A 23,404-nucleotide genomic window follows, 5' to 3' on the forward strand; every position below is an offset into this window, starting at 1 on the left:
TGAGACCTGATAGGCTAGGCTCAGAAGGAAGGGAGGGAAGACCTCTTCTATCAGTGGACTTGGAGAGGAGATGATAGAGGGAGAGTGGGATTGGGAGAGTATGAGGGAGGGGACTACAACAGGGATACAAAGTGAATAAGCTGTAATTTATAAAAAGAATCAATAAATTAAAAAAATAGATAAGCTGATGGGGGCTATTTTTATTCAAACCACCACATTATTCTCTTAAAGAAAAAGATCAACATAAATTATACCTTATGTTTCTTTGTTTATAGTATATATATATATATATATATATATTATTTATTAAAATTTATTCACTTTGTACCCTGGCTGTGGTCCCCTCCCTCATCTCTTTCCAACCCTAAGCTCACTCCCTGTTCTCTCTATAAGCCTCTCCTCTATTCCACTGAGGGGGGAGGACTTCCTGCCTTTCTATCTGACCCTAGCCAATCAGGTCTCACCAGGACTGGCTGCATCATCTTCCTCTGTGGCCTGGCAAGGATCCATCCCCCAGGGGAAGGTGATGAAAGAGCCAGCCACTGAGTTTACATCAGAGACAATCCCTGTTCCCCTTACTAGGGAACCCACTTAGATATTGAGTTTATGGGTTACATCTGAGCAGGGGTTTTAGAACTTCTGCATGGTACTTGGTTGGGTATCAGTCTCTACAGGGCCCCAAGGGCTCTTTTTTTTTTTTTTTTTAGTTCTGTTTTTCTCCTTTTGGACCTCCTGTATTGCGTTTCTATCTCCCCCTTCTTTCACAAAATTACATGCCTTTTGCCCAACATTTGGCTGTGAATCTCAGCCTTTACTTTGATACCTCGATCAGTAGAGTCTTTCAGAGGCAGTCTGAATAAATCTCAAAGATTATGCTAATAGTACACAGAATAAGTCTCATTGCAACATTCCCTGATGTGAAATTCCACTAATTTACTAAGCATTTTTGTTTGTAAATGGTGCCCTGTTCACATGTCACTATATTGTTGTCAGTTCATATATTCTGGCTGTACCCTTAGAAGTGGAAATGCAAAGGCATCAGATAATGTTCCTATATTCATCTTGCTGAATATTGGCAAGGCCGCACCATCAGAGAATATTTCTGTGCAATGACATAAAAATAATAGGCTATTCCATTTATATATTTCCCCAGTTTTATTTGTGGAAAATGAGCATTTTATTATAGTTTTGGTATGTAATTCTCTCATTATGAGATAATGAGCATCATTTATTTTTGTGAAGCATTTCTATAATACTTCTAGGCATTGTGTTTGTTTTCCAAAGCTGTCTGTACATTAGTGATCAAGTAACTACAATTTCAGTTTTACGCTTATCTTTTTACTTTACTATTTTCAATTGTTTTGGCCAGCAAAGCATTTTCTTTTCAAATTTTTTATTATTAAAATTTCACTCTTCTGAGTCATATCACAGTTTATAAAATTCTATTCACTCCTCAATTATAGTCTTACATCTCTTCTTATACTACATGGTATCGATTCTTTATATTCACTTTTCTGATACAACTTACTTTTATAAGATACAATTATTAAGGTGGATTTCTCAGTAGCACTTTCCATTTTCCTATGCCCTTGTTACTGGAGCCAGAAATCCGAGATGCCTCCAATATAAAAAATATATATATTTCTAATATGGTCCAGGCATTTATTTGGTTCTCTATTTAAGTACAGCTATGAGATTTTTGTTGTTGTTGTTGTTGTTTTAGGGTTTTATGAAGCGCTATATTCTAGTTAGGCCTATCATTGCAGTACTGCTTCTCAATACTTTTCCTAGTTATTCTCACTTGTTGGTTTACTCCAGTATATTTACAATTGAATTAATTCACAAAACGTGAAGAATCAACAATGGAATTGAAAAATTAGATCTGTACTGTGTCCTTGTGGTTATGTCTCTATTCGAAGAATATCTTCTTGTTTCTGTCTTATTCCAGTCTATATGTATGTGTCTTTTCTAGTGATCATACAAATATTTCTTGTTAAGTTTATGGCCAATTATGTCTTGTGCATTTGTTATTTTAAATGTTATCTTACCTTCTACTATACTTTCTAACTGGCTATTGATTCTCGAACAGTAATTTTTAAGAGTTATCAAGAGAAAACGAATAACTTCACATTTGATAAGGAGAGATTTTTCACCTGTTGTTTTTTGAATACTTAACTTTCTTTTTTACTTTCATTTTTCTATAACCTAGCTTTCCTGAAATAGTTGCAATAATATTGAGGACATGGGGTCCCTTTTTCTTACATATTTTTTTAAAAATAGAAGTCTATTATTTGTTAAGCAAAATCACTTTTCTTTCTGCCCCCACACATTTTGTATTTAGTGTATGACCTCACTATGGCTGTGTCCATGAATATCCAGTTCAAGACTTTCAATTTGTACAAATAATTATTTTCTAATTTCTTTTTATGTAATTGTATAAAAATTTTGGTTTGCTTGTCATTTTAGTATTTGATTTTTTCGTCTTAACATCTCTGATTTCTGCAGTCTATAAATAACTAAGAGTTAGTTCCACAGTGTCTTTCCTCGTGACCATATTGTTGTAATTTATGTGGTCTCTGAACTTTAAAGACATATATATTTTAAAAAATACTTATGTATATGGGTGAGCATGTGTTTGTGTTTGTATGTGCATGAGTGTATGCATATACATATTAGTGTGCTTGCATGCCAAAGCCAAAATATAAACATAGGCGTCATTTCACTTCAGGTACAGGATCATGTGCTTTCTCCCTTGCCTCGGACTTGAAGATTAGAGCTGAGCTACGTGGCCAGTGAGCCCTAGGATTTTCTTGCCTCTGCCTTCCCAGAGCTTGCATTATAAACTCTGAAGTTTTTTATGGCTTCTAGATTTCTACTCAGATCCTCATATTTTCCAGGCAAACATATTGCCAGGTAGGTTATCCTGTGGCCTTACACTGCCAAATATACTGTGTAATCTAGGCTTTTATTTATACTGTTAGAAATGTATATTTGCTTCCTTGCAAATGATTTTACTTCAGACATACGACAATTATCACAGTGAAGAATGGATTTTATTTATTCATTCACTCCTTGGTACACACATTGTATACACACACACACACACACACATTCAACATACCCAGAGACAAACACACTCACAGAGTAAATGTTTCATGGATACAATTTTATTATTTTTTTCTGTGTAGATAGCTATTTTCGATTTATTTTTTTAATTTTTATTTTTTACAGTTTATTCATTTTTATATCCTGATGATAGCCACCTTCCTCATCTCCTCCCAGTCCCACCCTCCTTTTCTCTTCCCCATTATCTTCTTTTCCTAGTCCACAGAAAGAGGGAGTCCTTCTCTCCTGCCACCAAACCCTAGTATATCATGTCTCATCAGGACTGCCTGGGTCCTCTTCCTCTGTGGCCTGGCAAGAACAATTTCATTCTTAACAGCTGGGTGCTTATTATTTTGCCACGGAAGAGACTGAGACATCGGGAGCCCAAGCTGATTGTCTGTTATTCTACAGTTAGGGAGGGAACTGTATGGCCTAGTTAGACCAGTTTTTTTGCAGAGCCTATGTTTTGAACCATTACACAATGATGTTTTTCTGGTTTCCCAGGATAACAAATAATAAATAAATCCTTGGTCACTGTATGTATCTTAAATCCCATAAATAATGTAGCATATCTTTCATATTTTAATATTATTATAATATTGTAGATTAATCTTTCATCTTTCCTTAAAACACTTTGCTGTTTCACCTCCCTGTAAATATTCTGTGACTAATGCAGCCTTTTCTGTTAGTACATTTGGTTGTTTTCTCCTTTTTTGACACCTTGTGACTTACTGAGTTTACTCCAAGATACAAGGTTTTACTCTAGGTGGGAAACTGTTACAGGATACGATAACTGCTAAAATAACTGACAATCTTGTCATTGTCATTCTACAGCTACATTTTTTTATGTTTATTTGAAAGTTATTTTTTTCCTTTTAATGTCCTTTTTCTGTTTTTTAATTAATTGATTGACTGATTATTGCAATTTATTCACTTTGTATCCCAGCTGTAGCCCCCTCTCTCTTCCCATACCATCCCAACCCCACCCTACCTCCCTCTTCTCCTTCCATGCCCCTCCCTCAGTCAGCTGATAGAGGAAGTCCTCCTCCCCTTCCATTAGACCCTAGCCTATCAGGTCTCATTAGGACTGTCTACATTGTCTTCCTCTGTGGCCTGGTACAGCTGCACTTCCCCCAGGAAGAAGTGATCAAAGAGCCGGTCACTGAGTTCATGTCAGAGACAGTCCCTGTTCACCTTATTAGGGAACCCACTTGGAGACTGAGCTGCCATGGGCCACATCTGTGCAGGGGTTCTAGCTTATCTCTATGCATCGTTCTTGGTTGGGGTATCTGTCTTTGCAAAGACCCCTGGGCCCAGATTTTTTGGTTCTGTTGCTCTCCTTGAGGAGTTCCTGTCCCCTCCAGGTCTTTTTATGTCCCTCTTCTTTCATATGATTCCCTGCACTCTGCCCAAAGGTTGGCTATGCATCTCAGCATCTTCTTTGATACCCTCCTGGGTAGAGTCCTTCAGAGGCCCTCTGTGGTAGACTTCTGTTGTGTTTCCTGTTTTCTCCTGCTTCAGATGTCCATCCCATTTGATTTCTCAGTGAGGGCTGAGCAACTTCTCTAGGGTCCTCCTTGCTTAGCTTCTTTAGGTGTACAGATTTCAGTATGTTTATTCTATATTATATGACTAATATCCACTTATAAGTGAGTATATACCATGTGTGTTTTTCTGCTTCTGGGTTCCCTCTTTCAGGATGATCTTTTATAGTTCCCACCATTTGCCTGCAAATTTCATGATTTCCTTGTTTTTAATTGCTGAGTAGTATTTCATTGTGTGAAGCTACATTCTTACTGCTCCTTGAATACACCAATTTATCTTCATATTATTATTTATTATTGTTATTATGCTTTAACATTTACTCTCCTTCCCACTCAGTCCACACCTCTCCTGTATATTTCCACATTTCTTTCAATGACCTTCTTTCTGTCCTATATGTATCAGTCATTTTCTGAAAGAAATCTTTATTAACCATCTTATAGAAATAAAAACTCTACTAACCTTGCTTTTTTCACTACCATTGTGCAAATTATGATAAATAATATATTCGCTTAAATATTTTTCAATTTGATTTAATCAGTGACTTTTCTCCCACTGTATTGCCTTGCTTTGCAAATGTACTTGAGATGTAATGAGTCTCAGAAATCCTTGTCCAAATGAACAAGTAATATGCATGGTTCACCTAATTGTCTAAAAGCTTTCCTTACATGGTATATAGCATTCTTATCTCATTGTTTTGAAAAATAACAATGACAACTTTGTTTTGATGTTTGATGATATAAAATTTGATATTAAATTAAGCTATTTTTTTTCTAGTTCTGCTTTACTTGTATATCAAATTCCTGCTTTGTAAGTATCTAGAATAAGCGTATTTTATGCCCATAGGAACCTGGTGTCTTTGTCACTGTGCTATTGCTGTGCAGAGACAACATGACGAAGGTAACTCTTATAAAAGAGATCACTTAATTGGGGCTGGCTCACAGTTTCAGAGGGTTACTCTGTTTTCATCAGAGCACGGAGCTCGGCGGCACATAGGCAGGCATCCACCAACAGCAGGAAGAACGACAGGGCTTGCCACAGACTTGACAGTTCAGAGCCCACCCTAAGTGGTACAGTTCTTCCAACAAAGCCATGCCTCCTGATTCTTCTAACTTTATAAAAAAGTTCCAATCTGTGGTGACTAGGTGCTCAAATATATGAGGTTATGGGGGTCGTTTTTATTCAAACCACCACACCTTTTATCTGGTACCTAAAAAGTTTCTCCCTATACATCCACCCCCCTTCCCTTACATTTGTAATATACTTACCTGTGTGGCTAACACAGGTAGGATTTTAAGCTAACTATTTATTTATTTATTTATTTATTTATTTATTTATTTATTTATTTATTATTAGTTACATTTTATTAACTTTGTATCCCAGCTGTATCCTGCTCCCTCATTCCCTCCCAATCCTACCCTCCTTCCCTCATCTCCCTGCTCCTTTCCAAGTCCACTGATAGGGGAGGACCCCCTCCCCTTTCATCTGGCCCTGTTTTATCAGGTATCTTCAGGACAAAGTTAGTTGAGACTGAGTAACACTGTGCTGATGTACTTTTAGTATTTTAGTTAGCATTCAGAAAGGGTATATTTGTTAAGGCATTCTTGTTAAAAGCCACAAAACATGAGTGACAGCAAAGGTTTGACCTCTGACTTAGAAAGTATCTTATTAAGATAAAGTGATTTATTATATTTTAAATTCTTCTTCTTCTGTGATATAAAACACTGATGGTATACTGCTCATATTGGACACTCATTTACTGTTTGTGTAAGTCTTCTTTGAATATTAATGAAATGCTTATTTGTAACATAAGCATGAAAGTCATGTATTTCCTAGGCAACTTTTTTCCTTTTTTCCTTTTTTAAAGAGTAAATACATGAAATATTGCAAGACAAATCTTTCTCTGACATCTGCGTGTCATCTGTTTGGATATTATAGACAGAGTTCTTCCAAGTTATCTTAGCTGAGAAAAGTATGTGTCTCTTTTACATATACACTTCTTCTTTTGCAAAATAAAAACAATTTATGATCTTCTGGAGGTTAACAGGTGTCGTAAGACTCCTCTGAATAATTTATCAGCCACTGATAAAATCCTGTATCTTTATGTGAATTCTTGCTGGGCTCAATGTAAGTCCATTTATCATTTTTCTCACTGAAGGAGCATGCTGCAGACAGAATTGTGAAAAGATGTAGGTGAGAGATTTGTAGTACTTATTTTCTAAACAAATGTTTTCAGTATGTTTCTTGCTTTCCAAATAAAAACCTAGTATACCTAAAGAGTGCACGGTCACGGGGTTATTTCATTACTGTCCTAATATTCAGTTTTTGTTTTACAGGGCAGTGCTATGAAGAAAAGTGAGAAAAAAAAAACATTTGATCTCAAAGCATTTTTTCCTGACTTTGATGTGGAATTATATTTCTGTTTGTGTGTAGGCATGTATGAGAGAAATTAATTTTAAATTCCATACTCTAGTGGAGGGTCTTCACAATATTCATGTAAGCCTGGGCATTCTTTTTCTTTTTTTCCATTCTTTATTTTAATTTTTATTAATTACCTTTTATTCACTTTGTATCTCCCCGTGGACGTGGACACCTTCCTCTTCCCCTCCCAATCCCATCCTCCCTCCCCAAGTCCACTGATAGGGGAGGTCTTCCTTTCCTTCCTTCACAATGGAATATTACTCAGCAATAAAAAACAAGGAAATCATGCAATTTGCAGCTAAATGATGGGAACTGGAAAAGATCATCCTGAGTGAGCTATCCCAGAAGCAAGAAGACTCACAGGGCATATACTCACTCATAAGTGGATATTAGACATATAATATAGGATACACCTACTAAAATATGTACACCTAAAGAAACTAATCAAGAAGGAGGACTCTGGCTAAATGCTCAAACCCCATATAGAAAGGCAAAGAGGATGGACATCAGAAGAAGGAGAAAACAGGGAGCAGTACAGGCCACAGAGGGCCTCTGAAAGGCATTCTTTTTCATAGGCATTTATTTTATAATAAACATGGATTTAGTTGTTCTCAGCTAAAATTAAAACTATATACACAATGCCAAGCTAGTATCTGTGCATTCAGTTGGTGATAATATGTGTATGCTTTCTCCCTTTTTGTTAAATACATCATTTCAATGTTCAAATCTGTCAGCCAAATTACTAGGACCCAGTCTAAAGGTCGTCTTATTTCTAAATAATAAAATTAGTAAGTGTGGATATATAAAGGCAAAGAATAGGGTATAAACCCTATAAACCCAAAGTGAATGCAATGCAGGAATCATAAGAAATTTGATATTAGTTGTTATTAATATACCAGCATTGAAATTTTAGCTTTTCAATTTATTACATGATCATTTTTCCTACTTTCAGTTTATCACTATTTTCCAATTTAATTAATTAATTTATTTATTTATTATAATTTATTCACTTTGTATCCCCGCTGCAGCCCCTCCCCCATCTCCTCCCTGTCCAACCCACCTCCTTCTTCTCTCCCTATATCATTTTGCTAAGCCCCTGTTAAGGTAGATCCTCCTCCCCTTCTATCTGACTCTAGCCTATCAGGTCTCACCAAGGCTGGCTGCATCATCTTACTCTGTGGCCTGGCAAAGCTGCATGCCCCAGGGGGAAGGTGATCAACAGCCATCCACTGAGTTCATGTCAGGAACAGCCTCTGCACCCCTTACTAAGGAACCCACTCGGAAACTGAGCAGCCTATGTGCTTCCTATGAACAGGACATCTAGGTCCTCTCCATGCATGGTCCTTGGTTTGAGTATTTGTCTCTGCAGATCTCCATGAGCCAAGAATTTTTGGTTCTGTTGTTTCCTGGTAGAGTTCCTGTCCCCTCCAGGTCTTTTTTATCTCCCTCTTCTTTCATAAGGTTTCTGGCACTCTACCCAGTGTTGGCTAGCTATGAGTTGGAGCCTCTTATTTCCTAAAATGAGGGTGGGCATACAAGAATAAAATCCAGAGGCAGAGATCACCAAAGTGTGAATAATTTGCTTTGTTTGAATATTATCATTTCTTTAAATTTCAACTCATTGTACATTATCTTTTTTATTAACATCGTGATATCTAATCCAAGCTTAGACCCATAGAGACCCATAGAAAAAGCGTACCAATAATATATAAATATACTATCAAAATCCATTGTTTTAAATCAGCATACACATATTTCACCAAGATATTCCTTCCCCTATGCAAATAATTTGCTAAGAAGTATTCCTTTGTTCCCATTCACATACCCCAATGGATACACTGAGAATCAAATCACAATCCAATCTATACTCCTATTTCTATCAGCAATCTGTTTTAGTCCACTTAATCATTGTGGATTTCAGAGACTAGAGCACTAAAATCTCCTTCTACTTGTGTGATACCTGTTCTTACATTTCATGATGCCTTACATTATTGAACTTATGTTAAAGCTAGCCTACCTCAAGGGGAACTCTCCGTGGAATGTCTTCTTGGTAGATCTGCTAAGATTAAGTTCTTCTCTAACACGGCCGCGGCATTTTGTTTCCTATTACTTGACACAGAGTGGCTCTGATGGAAGACAATGATACAATTCTCTCCCAGTTTCTCGTATTGCATATAAGAATCAAAACAATTCCATTTTATCTAGACATATCTGTTTAGTACTTTTCTTTTCTACTCAATTACAAGCTCCCAGGTGGCAGGGACAATCTTGTTTTAGTCGTCATTGGCATATGGCAAGTATCTCAAGAGGAGCCATTAATTGAGTCATGGATAGAGCATCTTTTCAATTCTGAGAAAAATTGCTAAGTGAGTTTAAAACAATGAGAGAATGATTTTCTTTTAAGAGTGAGTTAGGCACAATGAACACCGAAAACAAAACCCCACAAGTATGTTCTGTATGTTGTCACTGACAAACCATGGAAGAACTTTGTTATAAAGTGAGAAAAATTGGATTTCCTCTCCTGGAAGCATCTGAAACTTTTATTATATTATGAATATTGTTTAACTGTGAGATGCTGCCATTCATTCACCTCCATAAATCACCTTTTATTGTAAAGAAATGACATATATCTGATGGTATTAGACCCAACACATTTGAAAGGGAAAGCAAAACCTCATCCCCTAAAATTGAGCTCTTTTTACCTAAATGGGAGGTCTCTGTGCTTATTTATGTGGAAACTCAGGATGATTGCTTAGGTACTCACGTCAGTGAATGTGAAGTAATTAGGAAGAGTAGCGATCATTATAGGGTTAGCCCTTACTATTATTGAATTGTAATCACTCAATATGGAACTGCCTAAAGCAATAGCAAAATGCAACAGATCCAACTATATCTTCTTTGAAACCCACAGAACCATCCTGCTGCAGCTTCAGGCTATGGGTAAGGCCCTTCCCTCTAATTGAGGGCTTAATCATCTTGGAGAGAAGCTGAGAATTTCAATCATTTTTTTTCAAGGCCCCATCAATCTTGTCTTTTGAAGTAATTTGATTGTTCCCCCTTCTTATATAAAAACTCTAAGCTTTACAGTGAAGGAAAATGATGGGGTAAATAAAGGGAGAGAAACTAAATTTCCAGGATATTTAAATTGAACTTTAAAATAATTGTTGTTTAAACTTTTTTATTCTTGCTATACTGTGCCACCTCAGATAAAGGAAGCCTTCCTTCACTATTTCCTATACTCATTTCCTATACTCATAGGCATTTGGGACTCTATGTGCCATACAGACATGAAAATAATGTTTAAGAAATCAGGAACACATGGTTCTGATTTCAAGTTCCAGGTTGGTCATTTGCAACCCATGTGGCCTTTATTAACAACTGTATTTATGACATTTTCTCATGCATAAAAAAGTTAATAGCAACCGTTAGATAAAGATTTTCAGAATTAAGCATAGCAAATGATCTTTGAGGACCTGGAACGGGTATTGGTAGGTTAGGTTATTTAATATATTAGCAAAATTCAGTTTATCTCATGTTCTCTATTATTTAGCAACTTATTTTCAGCTTCTGATACATTTAGGTCAACACAATAGCTCAGCTTTCTTAAGATGATCTGGAATTATTCATCATTCTAATTTTTTTGAAGTCATAAAATTTAGGAATAGCTTTGAAAATCAACAAAGATGAAAAAACATTTTTTATCTTCACTTTTTATCTTTTAATATTTAGGAATTCAACTTCATGCAATTGTTAAACATATTTACTGACATATGATTAGTTTTTTATCACCTCAATGAACAGAATCTTCCCTTTGATTCTTATTCTATTTTTGTTTTGTGGTGCTGCTTTGTGAAAATTAATTTCAAGTAAAATTCTTACACCAAATCACCGATACTGTCTCTTTTAACTTTAAAGTAAGACTGTAAATACCCTTGAACAACTTTTCTCTGCTGTTTCACAACACTTCTTTTTAGTTTTGCTAGAAGCTTGAAACACTTTCCCCTGAAATTGTATTTCTATGTCTTTTCCTTTTTCATATCATGATCCCTCAAGGGTAGGGGCCACTGGATTCATCTTTAGATCAGAAAAAGACTTCAAACAGAACGTGTAGCAGATGCTTAATTGCCGCTTACTGGATGAAGACACACATAGTGGGTAAATGGGCAATCCCCTGCTGTCAGGTCAAATGAGAACTTTATCCTTGTGCTCAGAGGGTCCTGGGTCCTGGTTATTTTAAGGGCAGGAGGGAAAAAAAAAGATTTCAGAAAACTTTCCGACTGTGTTTTTAATCGTCATTTTATCAAGACATTTTTTTTCTCCTGTCAATGAAATTGTATGTGCTATGGGTTTAATCATATTTACTTGCCTGGTTTAGGACATCTGAACCCATCTCAGTGATAAAACATATTATTTAGAGGTGTATATTGTTTTTATTTCTCTCATTTCCAAATAAAAGAAAACTAAATGTTAAATATGCTTTTATAAGCAATGTCTTCTAATTTTTAAGCCATTGGTAGCAGTAATAATTACAAATGAATGCTGTATAACACATAAAAGATATCTTCCATGTACTTACAATCTATTTGTTTAATCTTATAACACTCTTATGAGAGTTATTCATTATCCCATTTGACATCTTGAAAAGCTAGTGCATACTTGAGCTTTTTTGGGGGGTATATGTCTAGGAGTGGTATAGCTGGATCTTGAGGTAGCACTATTTCTAATTGTCTGAGAAAGCGCCAGATTGATTTACAAAGTGATTGTACAACTTTACATTCTCACCAGCAATGGAGGAGGGTTCCCCTTTCCCACAAAACTTTCCAGCATGTGTCATTCCTTGTTTTTTGATCTTAGCCATTCTGATGGGTGTGAGGTGGAATGTCAGGGCCATCTTGATTTGCATTTCCCTGATGACTAGGGACATTGAGCATTTCTTTCTTTTTTTTTTTTTTTTTCAATGCAGTTTATTCAGGAACCTTGAACAATCATCTGTCCCTGGGGAAAGCCAGCCCACAGCTTAAATAGCCTCTGGGTAGCCAAACCCAGCGTGCCACGTGGGCAATGCAGATAGGTCCACATACATGGAAGCAAGCCAGATCTTCGGCCCGTGACAGAGAGCACTTACCATCGGGAAGGTGGAAGGCGGAAACCAGCTCCATCTTTAAGGCACAGCATTCTGCAGCTCTCTACAGTTCCCCCTTTTTGTTTTAGACGCATCAGGCAAGAGTAGAGGTCTGATCTCTGATATTAGAAATAAATTGGGACTTTGTACTGATGTTCATTTAGGTGTCATCCACCCAAAGAGCATCAGACCCGTCCGATACCTTTTTCTCAGAGGCGGGACCTGGGGCATCAACCCCCATGCTCTTCTCTGGGTCTACAGCGGCTGACCCTGAGTGCAGTGCTTAGCCTCGAATCCTGAGTGTAACATTTTAGCTTTTTATGATAGCCAACCATGCTTGGGGAGACTGTCCTGCTTCAATGGCTGTAAAGGCCTGAATGGTCATGGCTGCATTACGCTGTTGTGAGACTCTAATCTTGCATATATACCACAGGCAAACCAAGGAGACCAACACCAGAAGGCCTGCTAACGCTCCCATGCCCGCCCATTCCTTCAGATGATTCATGGCTGCAGCAATCCATGATGATAATCCTGTGGCTAGTCCTGCGTCCACTCTGGTAGAATTTACTGTGACAATGGCCACTCTCAGCTGCTCCATCGAAGTATCGAATTCTCCAGTCCAATTACCTAAAATATAGCTAGACAATTGTTTAGACAGATTTGCAGCACGGGAAAAATTCTCATATTGTATGCTAGTGACACAAAGTCCAGCATACTTCCATTGACAGCCAAGTTGAGCGATTTGCCATAGGGTATCAATTTGCTCCTGCAAGAGGTCAATCCTCTGATTGAACACCATCAAGCCTCCTTTTAGTTGAGCATTAATTCCTTTTTGTATATCTAAGGCATGAGCTACATTGGCTAAAAGATTATTCAGGGTCTGAGCAGTTTGCCCAGTATGACTCCTGGCTAATGCCGCGGTGGTAGCTCCAACAGCCGCCAATGAGATGGCAGTAACAATGGTGGCTGTAGTTCCAAGATTCCTTTTCTGTCTGAAGAGAGTCATAGCATGAGGGGCATCAACGGGCACAGGCACCCAGCGAGGCATGTGAGTAACTAGGGCATACCTAAATTCACTAGCATTCCAGCATTGGGCAAAAAAGCAAGTATCATTACCACAATTACTTGGCTCTATCTGGCTAATAATGAATAAAAATGGGGGATATAAACAAACAGGTGTGGGCTTATAGGAAATATTATGAGAAGCCTTAACCCCCTCGTTGGAACATCTTGCATCAGTTCTAGAACTAGCAGTGGTGGAGTCCGAGGTCTGAGTAGATTCAGGAGACCATTGCCCCCAGGGGCGAGACATGCACCATGTAAATTGACTAACTCCATGTTTTCCTCCACTTTTGAAAGTCCTTTAAGGTTCTTAAATTATTTTTTCCCTTTTTTTTTAAAATTTTTCCTCAATTACACTTTATTCATTCTGCATCCCCCCATAAGCTCCTCCCTCCTCCCCTCCCAATCCCACCCTCCCTCCTCCCTCTGCTTGCATGCCACTCCCCAAGTCCACTGATAGGGGAGGTTCTCCTCTCCTTTCTGATCTTAGTCTATCAGTTCACATCAAAAGTGGCTGTATTGTCCTCTACTATGGCCTGGTAAGGCTGCTCCCCTCCAGGGGGAGGGGATCAAAGAGCAGGCCAATCAGATTATGTCAGAGGCAGTCCCTCTTCACATTACTATGTAACCCAATTGGACTCTGAACTGCCCTGGGCTACATCTGTGCAGGGGTTCTGGGTTATCTCTATGAATAGTCCTTGGTTGGAGTATGAGTCTCTGGGAAGTTCCCTGTGTTCAAATTTTCTTGTTCTGTTGCTCTCCTTGTGGAGACCCTGTCCTCGTTTCTCTGCCATTCAATATTCCTCTGTTGAGAATTCAATGTTTAGCTCTGTATCCCATTTTTAAATTGGATTACTTGGTTTGTTGGTGTTTATCTTCTTCAGTTCTTTATATATTCTGGATATCAGCCCTCTGTCAGATAAAGGGTTGATGAAGATTCTCTCCCAGTCTGCGTAGGCTGTCATTTTGTTCTGATGACAGTGTCCTTTGCTTTACAGAAGCTTTTCAGTTTCATGAGGTCCCATTTATTGATTGTTGCTCTTAGAGCCTGTGCTGTTGGTGTTCTGTTCAGGAAGTTGTCTCCTGTGCCAATGAGTTCAAGGTTCTTCCCCACTTTTCCTTCTAACCAATTTAGTGTATCTGGTTTTATGTTGAGGTCTTTGATCCACTTGGACTTTAGATGTTGTGCAGGGTGATAAATATAGATCTATTTGTATTTTTCTACATGTAGACATCCAGTTAGACCAGCACCATTTGTTGAAGATGCTATCTTTTTTCCATTGTATGGCTTTGGCATTTTTGTCAAAAATCATGTATCCGTAGGTGTATGGGTTTATTTCTAGGTCTTCTATTTGATTTGCTTTATCCACCATTCTGTTTTTATGGCAGAACCATGCTCATATATTTTGAGTAAACTCATCAAAGTTACAGCCTACTATCAGAATTTCTCCACATATCTATGACCAGTCTTTCCTGTGAGACGTGTGGAGCTCAGGGGCATGTGCATGCTCCACCACTTCCTTTTCTGTAATATATTTCTAAACAAAATTTGTTTCGCAGGTATACATTTTTAGAAAAAAAATAAAAAAGCTAGGGTAGCAGTGTTCAAAATATAAGCTCCTTATGTGCAGCATTTCTAGGAAGTAGTCACTATTTATAGACTTGGCAAATGCATATCCATAGGCTTCATTTTTAAATAGACCAGTGAATTAAATATTGTAAATATTGTGAATCTATTTGCGGTGTGTGTGTGTGTGTTCATTTTTATGCATATGAATGTGCACACATTCCTGCACATGTCTGTGGAGCTACAGGTCAATATCTCATTTTTTCTTGGTGGCTCTCCCCTTATTAAGTTAGGATCTCTCACTGAATGTGGAGTTCAGCAATCTTGATAGAAATCCCGGGGATTCACCTTTCCCTGTACTTCCCTAGCATTGGAAATACAGATGAGATACTACATTATTCCCTGGCTTTTTAGTGAGTGTTGGGCCCCAAACTAAGGATTTTTATGCTGCTTATTGACTAACATTCTCCTCAGTTTCTAGGAACTTATCATTGACATTTGCAAATGTGCGACAAACATAATATTTTGATTTAATTATTTCTATAATTAAATTTCAAAATGGAATTTATGGTTTTAATTTTAATTAGTATTTTTAATTAATTTAATTTAGGTTCATGGTACTAAATTTATTTAATTTAGTAGTCAAATGGGTAGTTATTCCACAAGGCTCTGAAAGATAGGTATTAATATGCTATCCACAAATTATTTGCTTGAAATTTAGTGTCCAGTTCAATAACACTAGAGGTAAAACCTAGTAGAACCACATTAAGTCACAAAGGTTTTACTCTCAATATCTTGTTGCCAATATTTAAAGGTCTAGTAAGTTCCTCTTTTTGTGTATGTTTGTCTGTCATAAGAGAACACTGTCATAAAAAAAAAACTTTTGATGGATTCTTACAACTGGATATTTTATGCATACGCTTCCAGATTTAAGAGAAATAAATTTCTATCATGATGAATTTTCTGGTCTTTAGTATTATGCTATAGTATCATAGAGGGGCATTAGATAGTTGGAGATAAACTTCAGACTTAGAAAGTTAAGTTGATTGGATTCTTAAGGCTTCAAGTAAGGAGAGAAGACTTAACATGCTTCCTTTAACTCTTTTTGAGGCTTCTGGGCAGGGTAAATATATATTAAATTAGTTTTTCTCCTGATAGTTTTCTTTGTTTGAAATAGTAAGTTGAGAAGAAAGAGGTTAGAATGATGAGTTAAATAATATAAGGGAATGAAAAATTAGATGTAGAGAATTGAACACACTTTACAGTTGCTTTCTTCCTAATTTACACATCTCTGTACTGAGTATTGTGAGGATTTCTTATAAACACATTTTTTAAAAAATGTAAAAATTAATATGGAAAAAGATTTTTTTCATTTAGAGTTCCAAAGTTTAAGTTACAGCATATTTATTAAATGAAGTCATTAGAAATATTCACCTTTTCATGTTCTCTAAAATGGAATGATTATCAAAACCATATGACCAAATATAACTAGCTGGTTTAATTTTATCACTAGTTTGGCCAAGGTTATTAGCCATCTTTTTCCTCTCCCAACTCATTTCCTTCGTTGTTGTTGCTACCGTTTTCTAAAACTTTATCACAATTCTGTGTCTTAGGAGAACACACATGCATGATATTACAGATCCTGTTGGTCAGGAGTCGGTAATTGTAAAGCATCACAAACTATTTCTTAGCATCTAACAAAGCCATAATAAAATAACAGCAGCCTTCGTTCTCATTTAGAGAGGAATCATTTACTTCCAAGAACACTAGGGCTATTGGTAGAACTCATTTTTATGTGAATATAATCCAATTCGCCTTCTTTCTGGTGTTCTGCTTTCCATGCATACTTTTTGAACTCCTGGAAACTGATCACGGTCCACAAAGTTTGTCCGTGTTGAAGAAAGTCTGGGAGACTGTCAAAGTCTTAAGTGTGGTAATGTTACCAGAAGAATATTAGCTTGTCAGCATTGTCATATTTCACTGAGTAAGAGTAAGCAGCATAGTTTCCCCATGTTCAGGGGTACAGGATTGTACCGGGGTACATGCTCTTGGTTTCTGGAATCATGGCAGCTGCTTTACTGTTTGCCTGCCACGCTAAGTGATGTAATATTGCTGCAGCTACAGGAGTGAAAAAGTTCATGGATCCATCTATCTCTTTTTATATCTCACTGTCATATTATTTCCGTATCTTTTATTAATAAATATAAATTTTGAAACCAAAAAAATATAAAAACTAACATGAGTCCTTCAATTAAGGTGTTTTGTATTTAGATGGTGTGGCGGTTTGAGTAGGAACGGCCCCCATAAGCTCAAATATTTAAATGTTTCGTCATCAGCGAGTGGCATTATTAGGATGTGTGGCCTTTACGGAGTAGGTGTGGCTTTGTTGGAGGAAGTGCTCAAGCCAGGTTCAGGGTCTCTCTTTTATTTCTGCTGCCTGTAAATCTGGATGTAGACCTCCTAGCTACACTCCAGTACCATGGCTGTCTGTGCGCTGCCATGTTTCATGCCATGATCATAGTAGACTAAACCTCTGAATGGTAAGGAAGCTCCAATTAAATGTTTTCCTTTATAAGAGTTGCAATGGTCATGGTGTCTCCTCACAGCAATAAAACAATGAGCAAACAGAGAACACTTGATCATTTTGGGGATATTCACACATTTTACAACCTTATTTCCTTAACAGATATCTTCGGAAACATCCAGGACACGAATGTTGTGTTACGCCTACTGATAGAAAGCTCTTACCACAAGACGGTTTTTCCAAGTTTGCGAATGTAAATGAATCATCTTTGCCTTGATTTATCACCTACTAACTATGGAAATAATATACTTGTTTCCAGTTATGGTAAAACCTGAATCTAGACCCAATTTCACAAATCTGAAATACTAATTAATCAGGAGACTGACGCAAGATGTCCATAAGTTCAAGACCACAGATGTAGAGTTGGTTCAAGGCCAGCTTTAAGAACAGGGAGTCTCTTTCTCAACATAAAAAGAAAAGGCTGTAACTCAGTAGAAGAGCAGCCTTTTTTGTATATGTTTGTCTGTCTTAAGAGAACACTGTCATAAAAAAACTTTTGATGGATTCTTACAGCTGGATATTTTACACATAAGCTTCCAGATTTAAGAGAAATAAATTTCTATCACAGCATTACAAAATAAATAAGCAATACGTAAACACGTAACTGCAAAAATACTAATAAGTAATTCAATATAGACATGATCTGTTGCACCCTTAAACATTATTTTAAATGAGACCAATACTAATATTAATAAGAAAACTTGTGATTTCTCTGAACAAAGCCTCTTTTTCTTCTTTTTTTCAGAAGACTGTGGCATTTACATCATTAAACCAGGCCTCTGCAATTCTGATAGGGCATGATCTGTTCTATTTTATATATTCTATATATTCCTGTTATAAAAATAAACCATCAGTATCGTTAAATAAAATGTCAAAACAGAAAAACAAAACCTATTCCTTTTAATGTCACAATTTCCAATTTAATGGAAGCCTGGATAGAGCACTTGTTTTCTTTCTATACCATTTCCAGAGGCAGAGAAACAATTTGCATTCCATTTATCTTTGCTGAATGAATCAGAAGCCCATACTGTCCAATTTGAAACATGTAAAATATAGCTTGTGTTAAGGATCTATAACTGAGCGTCTCAGTCTCATTCTGGTTGTTGCCCTTATCATTGTTATTATTTCAAAGGGAATTGTTGTATGGCAATAACTCTAAAGGCATAGTAATAACACACATACCTTAGCAGTAATCAACAGCTCTCTAATTTGACTACCTATTTAAGAAGAAGGAAAAAAAATGCTTGGTATTGGAAAACTAGCCAACTATTCAGTGCTTATTTAATTATGTTTGAAATTTACACATATTTTAAGTATTGATTTTCATACATCTAGTATGCAATAAAGAGCAAAAGTATAATTTTCTATTTTGCAATGAATAAAGTAATGAAATCATCACAGAAAACATTTTTTTTTGTTTCTCAAACTTTTTTAAACAAATGGTACTGTGTTGTAATAAAAGGTTTCTATATATTAAAAGACACAATGATCAAAAGAAAAAAGCAAAATGAGAAAAAGCAGTTTCAACACACATATTTGGTGAGGGAATCAGACAGACACTAAAAATTTCTATGACCAATCACCATAATAAAAAATTAAAAAAAAAAAAACAAAAAAGACATAAAAACAAAAAACCCAACTCTAAAAACATATAGTCTACTGCTATTGCCTTTGGATGTGGCCAAGAGGTGGAAGGTATTATGGAAGGCACAACATACAATTCAGAAATAGGGCCTAGAGAACCTTGAACTACAACTGTCCTGCTGTCCTAAATACTAGCTTTTAGGGCAACAGAAGACATCATGAAAGCTTCCAAAGAAGAGAGAAGAATAGCAAGTCCTGTCCAGCTAATAATCAGCAAGGCAGATAACTCTAACGGTATTGGCACACATGTCCTTGCAGTAACCAACAGCTCTCTATCGGATTTAAGACCAGTTCAACAAGAAGGAAAACAAAACAAAACAAAAAAAACAAAACAAAACCAAACAACAACAAAAACCTATTACTGGAAACTTGTCTTGTTTTAAAGTGCTAATAAAGTCATGGTTATTAGAGGTTTATTAAATCTACAGCTACTAATTTACTAAGCCAGCATAATCTATAAGAAACACCTATAAATATGTGTCCTTATATCCACAGGTAAGTGTAGTCTTCACCATGCATCAAGGAAGCTTTCTGTTTTTAATAGAAATTTCTTTTGATAATAGAAACTAGCCACAGCCAATGAAAGCTCAGACAGGTAGAGTCCAGTCTCAATGCATCTACAAACCACTCCACACAACAACCTCAGAGAACCTTGTGTAAGAGTTGGGAAGAAATATTGTAAGATCCAGAAGATCAGAAAGTTTTCTGTGAGACTGTGTCTCCTAGTTGAGGGTCCAGTGTGAAATGACCAGCCCTGAAAGTATATAGAAATAATATTATAGAGACTGAGTAGGTTCTATTGAAAAGAGGACTCAGGTTCAGTTTCATGCACATACATGACATCGCACAACTATGTGTAACTCCTGTTCTGGGGAATCAATGTCATCTTCTGGCCTCCTTTGGTAAAAGGCAAACATTGGCACACAAACTAACATGTATGTAAAATAGTCATGCATGCAAAATAAAAATAAGTATTTTTAAAATAGGTAAATAAAGTTTAAAAATACATTGTGTGTATTTATCAAACCTCAATTAAAATAGGAAAAACATTTTCATAGATGTATCTTTACAGGTGATACACAAATACCTAGTAAGTGTGCTTTCAAGGGTGGGAATATTGCTCAGTAGCATTGCTTCTGGTCATCAAGAACAGGGCCCTAAGCTTAAAAGATGGTAAAAAAGAAAGAAAGAAGGAAATAAATAAACAAAGAAAAGAAGGAAGGAAAGAAAAAGGGTGGAGAAAGTTGGAAGGAAAGATTTGTAATTCTAATACTTGTTTGTTGGTTTTGCTCCCAAGGAACCAGCTCTTGGGTGAGGACAGAGGGTCCAAGCTGAGGGGGTGAGAGGCACCAGAATCACTACACAGACAGCGGGAGTCAGGTGAGTGCAACCTGAGGGCAAGCAGATGCAGATTCATTTATTCCCAGAAGAGAGAGCATGTTATGTAGTTTTGGGCACCCCACTCAGATTCCTTCACACCGTTTCTGAGCCTATATTGATTATCGGTCTCTGGCAGGCTCCCCAAAGTCAGGCCTCACACCCTCTATCCAACTACTTCTTCAGTCACATCAGCAGGAGTCTTCCCAGGCCGTGAGCCCCAATGGTCCCTTGCCAGAAATGCCCACAGCTGTTAAAGAAATTTAACTTAAAACACTCATCAGAATACCTATTATTCAACAGTTAAACAAATAATTATAGAAAACAGCAAATATTGACCATGACATGGGAAAAGTAGAGTTTTATGTGCTGTTTTCAGTTTTTTTCATACAATACATTTTTTTGTTATAGACTTTATCTTCTCTCAACTCCTTCCAGATCTTTGGCACACCTCCCTATCCTCTCAACTTCATATTTCCCTCCCTCAAACAAAAGAAAAGAAAAACAAAATAAATGAAAATATTAATGAACAAAAACCTAAAAGACAAAAACTACAAAGGACCCACCTACTTTTGGCTTGAATGAAAAGCCTACTCCATGAGATAGTATCAAAATCTGACACTGCTGAAGTGGCCAAAAATCAAAACCAAAACAAAATCAGAAACACAAAACAAAACAAACAAAAATACAAGACTAGAAAGGTTATGGTCCCTAGGAGAAAACTGAGATAAAATGACTCATAATGACATTGCTGGTCCTCGTCAGAGAACCGTTTTCTTGCTGTAGATGGCAACTAACATAGAGACCTACAATTGGATGATGAGCAGAGCATGAGAGACTTCGGGACACCCTGCCTTAAATGGAATGTCTTCATAGAACCCACTCCCCTGTGGCTCAAGGATCACTGTGGAAGAGGAACCTGAGCTATTTTCAGAGGAAGAAGTTATGGATGACTACAAGAACATATCGTCATCAATACAGTAGGCCTGATGTTCATATGAACTCTAGGAGACTGAGAGCATGCCCCAGTCTATAAGAGTTTAAACCAGACAAAATTTCAGCACGTAGAAGAGGAAATGAACACAAAAATACCATCCTTGACCAAGAATTTTTTTCTGTAGTTGTATACCTGATGGGAACAATAATATCTCTTTCTAAAACCCTTGAAATTTTCATCCTATGTCAGATTTTGTGAGCATCACTGTGCCTTGTACCTCCTCTAGGACATTTGACCAATGGTTCATCTATTGTAAGTAAGAAAATTATGGACAACAAAACACCAATAAATTGTATTACAGACATGGGTGGTAAAATGTTAGTATATAGGGGGCACACACCTAATCCCCAAAACAATAAAATTATGAGACTCAGAGTGTCAGTTATTATGGCTGTTCTTGTACTCCTAGATACTAATACGCATGCCCTGGCCAGTTCTAATATCCTTCAATGGCATTTCTTTGTCAGAGACACTTATCAAGGTCACAGCATCATCATAGGTTCCAGAGACTTCCTTATTCAAGGATGCCAGACCTCAGTCTTCCTCCCCTACCCCAGTTCTACCAAACTTTCCAAGACGCCTTTTCTATGCTTTCCATACAGACAAACTGGATTCAAAGAATTCCTGGCTGATATGGAAACCTTTGGTTGCAGGAGTCAATACTGTAAGATGGAGAAGTCCCGTAATCAGGACACTGTGTATTCATCGGGAAAGAGCTTCCTAAGGGGACCATGCTCCTTCACCACTCCTGATCCCCGGAATGAGTGCTGGCATACAGGATTTCAAGGAAATCTCTATGCTTCCCCAGCAGCTAAAACAACCACAGCTGATATTCCTGTATCGGGCCACTTGTCCCAGCATACCAACTCATTCTAACACATCGCAATATTCTTTTTCATGAAAGATAGGCTCCTCAGCCGATCACGGCCTGTAAGGACAATGAAAATTACTTTCAGGAAACCCTTCAGGGAGATGTTTCAACTTTATTCGGGGTGAACAAAGGTTTTATAGTCCTTGGGGGATCAGATGAGGGGTGCTCACAGAATAGGTTATACATAATTGGTTGGAACTAGAAATTCCAAGGATGCTCCATTTGCATTTGGCAGGATGAGCTTATCATATGAATTGGCACATAGTACCTAATTATCATATAGGCTCAGGGAGGGGAGAGCTAGCCAAAAGCTATATATCAAATGACATTAGGGGCTTCTGTGCCTATAGACAGACACTCTCCAGATGAGGTCAGGCAGACAGAAGAAGGCCCTGCTGGGGAGACCAGGTCCTCAATCTAGTGCAGAGCTCAGAAAGGCTATCTGGACTGGGAGAGCAGAGTCCTCCAACAAATTATTATGAGTGACAATTTTTTGGATGTAGAGTGAAGTGTTCTCTATATTTCAGCTTTGCTTACATGATCTGTATTAAGAAGAAGGGAGATCTGGTGATGTGATTAGAAATACTGTCATAAAAATGTCAACAGAAAGAGACTTTGATATGAAAATCACAAGCTTTAAGGGTAAGTAAAAAGATTGAACTTTGAAATGTGACTGTATATGAGGGATGTAGATGAGAAAATGTTTTCATGATTATTTACATCAAATTCTAAGATGCTATAATTTATAAAATCTTTTTAAAAGTAATGATGAGGTATGTTCTGAAAAAATGACTTAATTTTAACCCAACATGAGTGGTCACCAAGCAAAGCTTCTGTTGTGAATTTTGATTGATTGATAGTTAAAGAATATATATATATATATTCTTAAAATAAAAGATATATATATATCTTTTATTTTAGCTACAGAGTGAATGCAGTTAGGAATTGTGTTGGTTTAGTAAAGTGCCAGTTATAGGCTCTCCTGAACAAGGACAAGACCGATGACCATGCTAATGTGAAAGGGTCACACCCCCAAGGACTTTTTAGAAATTGAAAATAGATTCTTCTCTTATGCAATACATCATGAGCACTGTTTTCCCTCCTCTTCCTCC

General features: G+C 37.0%; 1 pseudogene; it reads left to right on the forward strand.

The window, feature by feature from the left end:
* Positions 1–23,404, forward strand: part of LOC110541635 (SIN3-HDAC complex-associated factor-like) — a 50,806-nt pseudogene that overhangs the window by 7,151 nt on the left and 20,251 nt on the right.

Source organism: Meriones unguiculatus, chromosome 3 (assembly GCF_030254825.1).
Source record: "Meriones unguiculatus strain TT.TT164.6M chromosome 3, Bangor_MerUng_6.1, whole genome shotgun sequence".
NCBI classification, from domain to species: domain Eukaryota; kingdom Metazoa; phylum Chordata; class Mammalia; order Rodentia; family Muridae; genus Meriones; species Meriones unguiculatus.